An 8,691-nucleotide genomic window follows, 5' to 3' on the forward strand; every position below is an offset into this window, starting at 1 on the left:
GCCTTGTGTTATTACTAACACCAACAACGCGCAATTCAATAAACTAAATTGATTCGCGATACGAAAAAAGTGCAAGAGTCTGTTCGTAATAATATTTGCAATTGTCGTTTCATAAGTCAGAAAATTAATTAAAACGTACTTGTCATATCTTTTCCTCGAGTGATTTTCACGTAACAGTAAAGTTACAAAAACGCGGGAAAAGAGGATTCGTTGTTTGGATGCTGGCAGAGATAAAGAACGTTGGTACTTTATGCAAGAAAGTGCAATAAACTATAGTACGAATATTCTGGAACGCGTCGCGCCCAAATCAAATAAAAAGCATTAAGATCGTAGCAAAAACTGGTTACCTTAGAATTCATGGAAACTTATCAGTTGCTAGGCTGACAATTATATATATATATATATACCACATACTGGCTACTTTTCATTCGACCGATATTCAGACTAATAACCTATGGATCAGTCGAGCAAAATATACTGCGCAGTTGTCGTTAAATAATTATCGTTGTTGTTAGTTCTAAAATACGTTACGAAATCGTTCTGTCACCTTGGAACTGCGCCACCACTCGGTTCATCCGTTTGCGTCATACAACGCGTTGAAATCTTTACGAGGTGAAATATCTGGATTTCGTCGAAACACGATTTCGTCAAGGGTTGTTATCAGTGAAAGGGTAGCAAAGGTGTCTCCGTCTAGCGATCGTGCATGGAAACAATAATAATCGAGAACTCTAACGATCGATTCACCGTCTTCCTCTTGCTGTCGGTAAAATCGCAATTGATCATCGAGGATCTAGAGATGTTTTATCCAATGTATATAACTTGGTTCACTAACGAATAGCTTCCTCTTTGAAAATGAGAAAGTTCGTGAAGCGTTATTTTGTTAACGAAAAAAAACTTGAGCGTCAAGCTATAAGCATGCACGGTGACAGGCGTAATTAGTTTCACTTAGTAATAAATAAAAAGCTACGTAATTTACATAAAGGCAGAACAAGTGACGGTCTTGTAATAGGAAATTCCGGTTATAGCCACGATGGAAAACGATTCCGAGTTTACCGGTTCGGTTTCATGCAATTCGCGCGACAACGAAGGTTAGCAACATTCACGGTGCGACTAGTTTCTGTCGTCCATTGATCTGCTCCGCAGTCTATCGGTCCTGAATGTTTCGCCTAACGTTCGTTGCAAAATCGATAATTGTCATAGAGCTACGAGGCGACTAGCGGTTTTCTTATCGTCATATATTCCGTCTACTTTTCGAGTTTTTGCCACTGAATAGTTACAAGCGATTAGCAGAATTTTCTATCGCGCAACAGCAAAAAATTTCGTTTCGTGCGCAGAAAAATTTTCATACTTCACAAATGAAAAACTTAAAGTTTTGTTCGATATTCTACAGTTTCCGAAAGTCAATGACCAACTTGTATGGTCATTTATCGCGTACTTGCAAAACTCTTATTGATAACAATGTAATCCTTATTATTATTGTTCTGGAAAACTTGCGGTAGAATCTACGAGCCAAATTACGAAAAATATAGGTTATGTTTGTATTGCGTGCTATGGGGCGTTTACACTTGGCGAATATTCGTGCGTTCCCCGTTCTGATGAAACAAACGATACACGTTCGCACTTTCGTTTTCTAATTTTACTAAAATGACGAGTGAACAAGCATTTGTTCGCTTAGCGTAGACGTATCATTACAAGACTAAATTAATGAACATAAATTGGACGAGTGAGTCATTTAGGGTCAACGTAGGCGAATAATTTATATAGCGCAAATGTTTCACACGCGTCTTAACGATAAATTAGATCATATGGATTATATTTTCTTTTTACATGAATTTGGATATAACACGGTTTACAAAAACACTGCAATTCTCTTTTCGTATGGTTTCATTTGATCTAACATATTTTCACACTAATTTTGTTTTATGTTTTCCTTAGAATTTAATTGCCATCTATCGTCTATTTTGCTTATCTTCTGTATCCTCTATTTTATGGAAAAAATGATAGAAAGTCTACTTTATTTGGAATAAAATGTCAACATTCAGTTCCGTGAACCAGCTTCATGATGTTAAGTTACGTGGGAATTCCCCTTAATTGTTTCTTGAATATTGTATACGGTAATTGTTCGTGTTTGAAGCTACTATTTGACCGAGCAGAAATGAAATCTTTAACGCGCGTAATTATGCATGTACATATAATTAACTTCAGGAACGCACAGAATAAAAAGTATATGTAAGCGAATATACATGAAACAGAGATCTAATGCCGAGGATTTTATATAATTTATTTGAAAACAAGTTACTATTTGTATAATGAATAGTCGTGTCTATAACCAGTTCTCACATTATCATATGCGTTTTACTCTCTTTCAATATGGCTTTTAGTACTGTTTTATTCCGAATCTATCCTCTGTGTAAAAACAGAAGCAGATATTTTGTGTCCGGTGACGCTGCACGTCCATTGCAACACACACGAGAAAACGGCGCTCGTCTGCGTTGAATATCGCATTATAGATTCAATGCATAGGCTCAATGATCTTTCTACTAATTGGCAATAATGTTTCTGTTATAATATACTTAGACACAGAGCAGTGTAAAAGATCACGTAAAATAAAAAACAAGAAACATCAACTGGTCGTCAAAGAAGTTTGTTTCGAATAAACTTTGAACGTGAAGAAATCACGAGTAGATAAAAATCCAAGCTCTCTCTCTCTGATCTTTCTGACAAAATCGACCTCGCATTCTTCCAAATATTAAAACATTCGATAATCGTGAAGCATCGTTGACTATCGAGGCCGATTTTCGACTAATGTTCAAACAGAAAATGTAAAGAACGTGCAAGACTAAAAGTAACGAGCGCGGCAATGTTATTTATCTTTAGTCAGAAAGGCGTGTGATCAGAGCGCGACGCTGTAGTTGCAAATTTTACGCTGCAAGAAAGACTTCGCGGAAATCTCTTTGCCAAAGTCCGCGTAATCGGGATCTCATGATTTTCTTCGAGGCGGTGCAACTGCAAATCAACCGTGTCTAACATCGCCTTTGTCTTTTGTTTTGCATTCTGCTTCTATGTAAATCCCGACATTCTTATTTACGTAACGCCCCAACGCTCTGATAATCGAGTTACCAGGAAATTACGCGAGAATTCGTCCTGTTCGAAAGTGGGAAAAAGAAAAAAGCGCGTGTCATAAGATGAACGCCCTGTAGCAAAATCTTTCTTCTTTCGACAGGGGACGGTTTAGTGAGATAGAATCGTGTCACGTGACACTTTCACCGATCAGGATCCGTCTTCCGGTCCGTGACATTTAAGAAGACCTCATGACGAATGGGAAAAAGCTTTAGGATATGCAAGTATCCTGATAATAATTTATCGAATTCGTTAATGAAAACAACAAATCGGTTGGAATCCGCAAGAGAATGTATCAAAGAGTTTCTACTGGTACAAATTTATCTACTGACAGTACCATTGGAATTGATATTAATAAAAACTTACTTGAAATCTAAATTCCTTTGGAAGAAGTGTTTTCGTATGAAATTTCTCTTTATGACAAGTATTTGTTTCGATTTTAATATTCGATATTAATAATTATTTAAAGGTTTTATAGATAATCTTCTAATGATATTCAGATGTCTGTAATTTTGTATAATTGTTCTGTTACTTACAAGGTGTATTCATGTATATTTTGATCAGTCATCTGGTTTTATACTTTGATATGTAAAAGAACCGCTACAGTATTTTCCGCATAACAAGGAGAAGCGTTAAATAATTTTCCGTATTGATACATGCTGGATCCATAACAAAACTACAGCGTGAAACGTTCAACTTGTAAACATTAGTTTTATATAACGCGCATAGGTATTATAGAGTTCCTAGAACGTTGTAATCGCACGTGCCTGCCATGTTAGCAGCAAGCTAATATCAGCTATAAAAATATTCTTAAATTTTCTAATAATTACTCGGACGCCTAGTAATAGACATCGTTAGCGCCGATAATAGTCTAATGACCGGTGTGTGTCATATTTTATTGCTTTAAGTATAGCACGAACTTCGTAAGCGATCGTTCGAGCCATAAGTGAGTCATTCGGAAGCAACTTTCATTAATTCCGTAATTAGAAAGAACATCGGTATATGTCTATTGTAATTAATATCGCTAAATAAATTAATTAAAGGAAGTAGAAAAAAATGATGCAAACATTGTTTTGTAAAATTCATCATAGAATTTACGCTTATTTGTATCATCTTCGTGCGTTAAATACATACGTGCGAGTGATTTGTTCGATTTTTGACAAATTGAATATTAATTATACGTCTTTTGAGAAATGTACAAAAAATAGAGTGGTTTGTCTTCTGAAACATTCGTTTGTCTACGTTCGAACTTGCATCGTGAAACCTTCAGTTTCTCACCTACTTCCATCAGGTGCTAACAATTCTCAACTTTCCATTGTTGGTCACAAATTTCTAAGAAGCAACTTTACAATATCATCTTCCAACCAACTCATGCTAACTAGCAAATTTCAATTTTCTTCATTAACATACGAGAATGTCTATGAATGATTAACTTGTACCTGAAGAAATCTAATTATGCATCTGACACTGCATCTATACATATCAGCTCTAAATTATCAATTTTCAAATGACATTCATTCGGTGCAATATCCTTCAACATTGTACATGTTTTATCAAGCCATCGAGAACGAGTCTAAAATTACCATACAATCGTAAGCATATGAAGTTTACCAATGACGAATTGTGCTAAATCTAACCCCATAATCTACGACTCATAAAAGTATGAGCAAAAAAGTGATTCAATCCAGTTTTGTAAGAACATATCGTAAGTAGTCCTTGGCCTGTTCGCGAGCATCTGAAGTAGAAACGAGGAATTCTTACATTTCTCTGTTGCTCCACCTTCAAACCCCACGTGCAATTACATGGAAAATACTCGCGACCCTTATTTTGAACATAAATGATTTATTAAGTGTTTGTGCTTTTGTTACGCGTTTCCTATCGTATGGAAAACGCATGAAAAATTCATTAGAAACGAAACTATTGCCGCTTGGCAAGGCTGCGACGTTTCAGCCCATCTCAAATCGACGAGACTCCTAGAATATTCGTGACAGGAATAACAAATGTCAAAGACTGTGTAATAAAACGAATGGACTTGGAAGCTATGTGGAATACTCCAGCAGTCGGTCTAAAATTTTTTTTAGAAAAACTATGTGTCGTAATTGAACATCTAGAGCGATGTTCTTTTTACAACTGAAACGCGGTATAGGTGATTACCATATATTTTAATAAAAGATTGAGAACGATTGAAGATGCCCTAAGAGATATTTCTCTATCGATAATATTTTTAAACAAGATATTATTTCAACTTATTACTTCATTTATTATTTGAATTTATTATCCCGGATCAAAATTGCTTAATCTCAGATGAATGAGAATGAATTCTTACACTGTAGCCTTTTTAAAATGTTGCTTGTAACATTTATGGTCCCTCGTTGTAATTTATTTTACTTAAAATATGTTATGGTGATATCAAAGAAGAAAAAAAAAACCTGTTGTTTCTTACGGAATTACACGTGAAGCACGAACTAGAATTTCGTTTATTTTCAACGGTGGTTTCCTTAGCGAACCGGTAGCGGAATTAGTCAGGAACACGAGTCAAGTGCTATTCCAGGCCGGATCCTGGAGATCGTTACGTGATCAACCGTTGCCCGCGTTATAATATACGTTTAAAAGTGGACAACCAAACGTGAGTTTCCGTGTCACCGAATTACATAAATCTATTAGTCGCTCAAGGCACTATTGGGAATAAAGGAATCGGCGCATCCTTGAGTTACTTGTTTTTGTCTTGTTCTTATTAGTTTCAAGGAGGATTTCTAGTGGCTTTTGAATCCTCGTTCCTATTAATGGATAATTATTGAATTAATAGAGAATCGATGGTAAAATCAATTATAGTTGATCAATTATATAAAAAAAAAAAAGAAAAAAAAAGAAAAATTACAATAAAGCTATAACGTTCTCTATTTGTAGGTTTTGTAAGGACAAAAACGGTCACGAGAATGTGGTTTAGCGCGCAAAGATCATAGTCAGATGAAAAGAATGATTATTCTGGTAAGAGATGAATGAAAGCGATATCAAATTGTGCATGAAAGTAGAAATTGCATAACGTCGAAAGTTCCACCGGGGATACTTTTGATAAAAGTCGAACGGGCTATCAACGACGCGCCATTGAAGAAACATTTTATTAGAACGTGAGTAATTCATTATGCACCGACTTGAGTTAAAGTACGAGTTCTAATTCTCGAAGTCTCTACTACTCTATCACTTTGTTACTCGAAGTCGATTGTGAAAAGGTACTAAACGAAACACAGTGAAGCCAAGATTTTTACAGAGAAAGGAGAGTGACGACCCATTTTTGAATCGATTTCTCGTAATTGATAAGCGACTCGATTGGAACATGCCCAGTTTCGTCATCGAATAATGATCGTTCTTCCTCTCATTTCTGTCGTTTCGATCGCTGGCAAAATAATAAGCGGAAACGTCGTAACAGGACAAACTTCAACAGCGATGTATACAATTCTCAGGAGCATAAGCCGTTTTCAATGTTTACAATGACAATGAACGCGAATTACGTTGAATTTCTATACGTGACTCTTTTCTATAAAGTACAAACCCAAGACACATGCTTCTTGTTCAACATATGTTTGCGTACAATCGTTGGCCAGATTATATTTATAACAAAGAGACACAAGTTAATTTCATTTAATATTGAGCGGAATTAATTCGATTAATTAAACACGAGGTTATGAGAGACACGGAAATGTTGAAGAGCTTTTATACGATCGAGTTCAAGATGGATGTTTTTAATTTCCTTTTTGACCTCGTGTTTAATGAGTTTTTTATTCCCTGATTCACTGAAACGCGTCTTCTCTCTCTCTCTCTCCCTCTCCTTCTCTCTCTCTCCCTACACAATATTATACCGGTATAGAAAATATTACCAGAAAGTTTCGAAACGTTTGATAATGATCGTCGAGAAGAAACGAAAAGTCACCCTTATCTTGATCAGTAGGAGCTGGCAGAACAACACCGTGGTTTATTTCTGTTAATATCGAAATACGTATACTGCAAACACGGTATAATATGGAATTAAATTGTCTTTATTATTGGGAAACATCTAAGGAACACAACTGGCGCAAGAGCCACTTTCGACATCGATTTCCAAATTTTTGACAGCTAACGGCAAACACACGACGAGAGATTCCATTTCCTAAGCTCGATCGATCATGACCACTTTTTCGTTAAGGATTAGCGATGCGTATCTCGAGTTCCTTTTCTATTCGGCCCATTCCCAACGAAACAGAGATCAACGAATCGAGAAGCAATTTGCACAATTCTTTAATGTGTACAAATAATAAAACTGGACAAATAAATGTACAACGCAACGATAGGTGGAAAATTTAACACTAAAACTATCGAAATCACGGGTTTCAGATTTTCTCTTTTTCCGATTACTAAAAGATTAGTGCAATTGCCTTTGACAAAATCAATGCTGACTTTCGTTAAAATACAGATATAATTTTATATACTTATACATTTTCGTTGTTTGTGCATTTCCTACATTTTAATTAGGATTCTCCGTGCATACTGCTCTATGTTTAGTACTGTATGTATATATCGCAAATTGTTAGTTCTAGTTTAATCGTTAAAACGATTTCATTCCAATTCTGTGAAACCTGAGGTGACTCTAGTCGACCAAACAATCGGGCAACAATCTGGAACGACAGTTTCGCAGTCGCGTACTGCGACACGGATCAACTAAATCTGTCTGAAATCTTAATAGGATTTTCACTGGATGCGACATGCAACAAGGTCGGTGAAACAAGAGAAGGAAACTGGAAACGGAGAACTTCCATGGAAAAAGCCATGAATACACCAGGTACCGTGATAAATCCGATTTACCTGCGATAATTTCAGATATACATTCGTTGCCGAATAATTGCTGGAAAGTTTCTTTTGGCAGCGTAATTAAGTGCCATGGAACAATTGCATCGGTGTGCGATTCACACGGCTACAGCGGTAATATAATAGGACGTGTCTGACCACGCACGGGCCGAATCCACTGAGAATCCTTGAACTAAATTACGGCTGCATTCTTCAATTAAAGCACAGCCATCGCATTTAATGTTTTCCTCTATTTTACGTATGCGGATTTAGAAAGTAAATTGTATAAAAATGAAATTAATATTTCGATGTAGAACGAAGTTGGAACTTTTGCCATTTGCGGAGTGAATAATAAATAACTATGACAAAAGTGTTTCTATGATTCAGATATACTCTCGTGTCGGGTCTTTATATAAGTTTTCGTAAAAGCAGTGCCTAACGCAGAGGGAATGAGACAAGGAAGAACCAGTTTTATAATCACAGATAAAAATGCAAACAAAAACGGATCTTTCTATTTTATACATTTATATTTATTTAGGAATAAAACCGAATCTCGTGTTCCTCGTGATATAATTGACGAATGCTTCCTGTAAAAAGATTCGAAGCCTTCTTTAACCATAATCGAACCCGAACAATCAATTTCATCGTGAAAACGTTTTAAACGCCGATTGTTATAACACTTGCTTCTTAACGAAGAGAGATTTAGTCGAAGAAAGGCATAGAAAAAATGTAACGTAATCGAGACACAATCGA

This window comes from Bombus fervidus, chromosome 7 (assembly GCF_041682495.2).
Source record: "Bombus fervidus isolate BK054 chromosome 7, iyBomFerv1, whole genome shotgun sequence".
NCBI classification, from domain to species: Eukaryota; Metazoa; Arthropoda; class Insecta; order Hymenoptera; family Apidae; genus Bombus; species Bombus fervidus.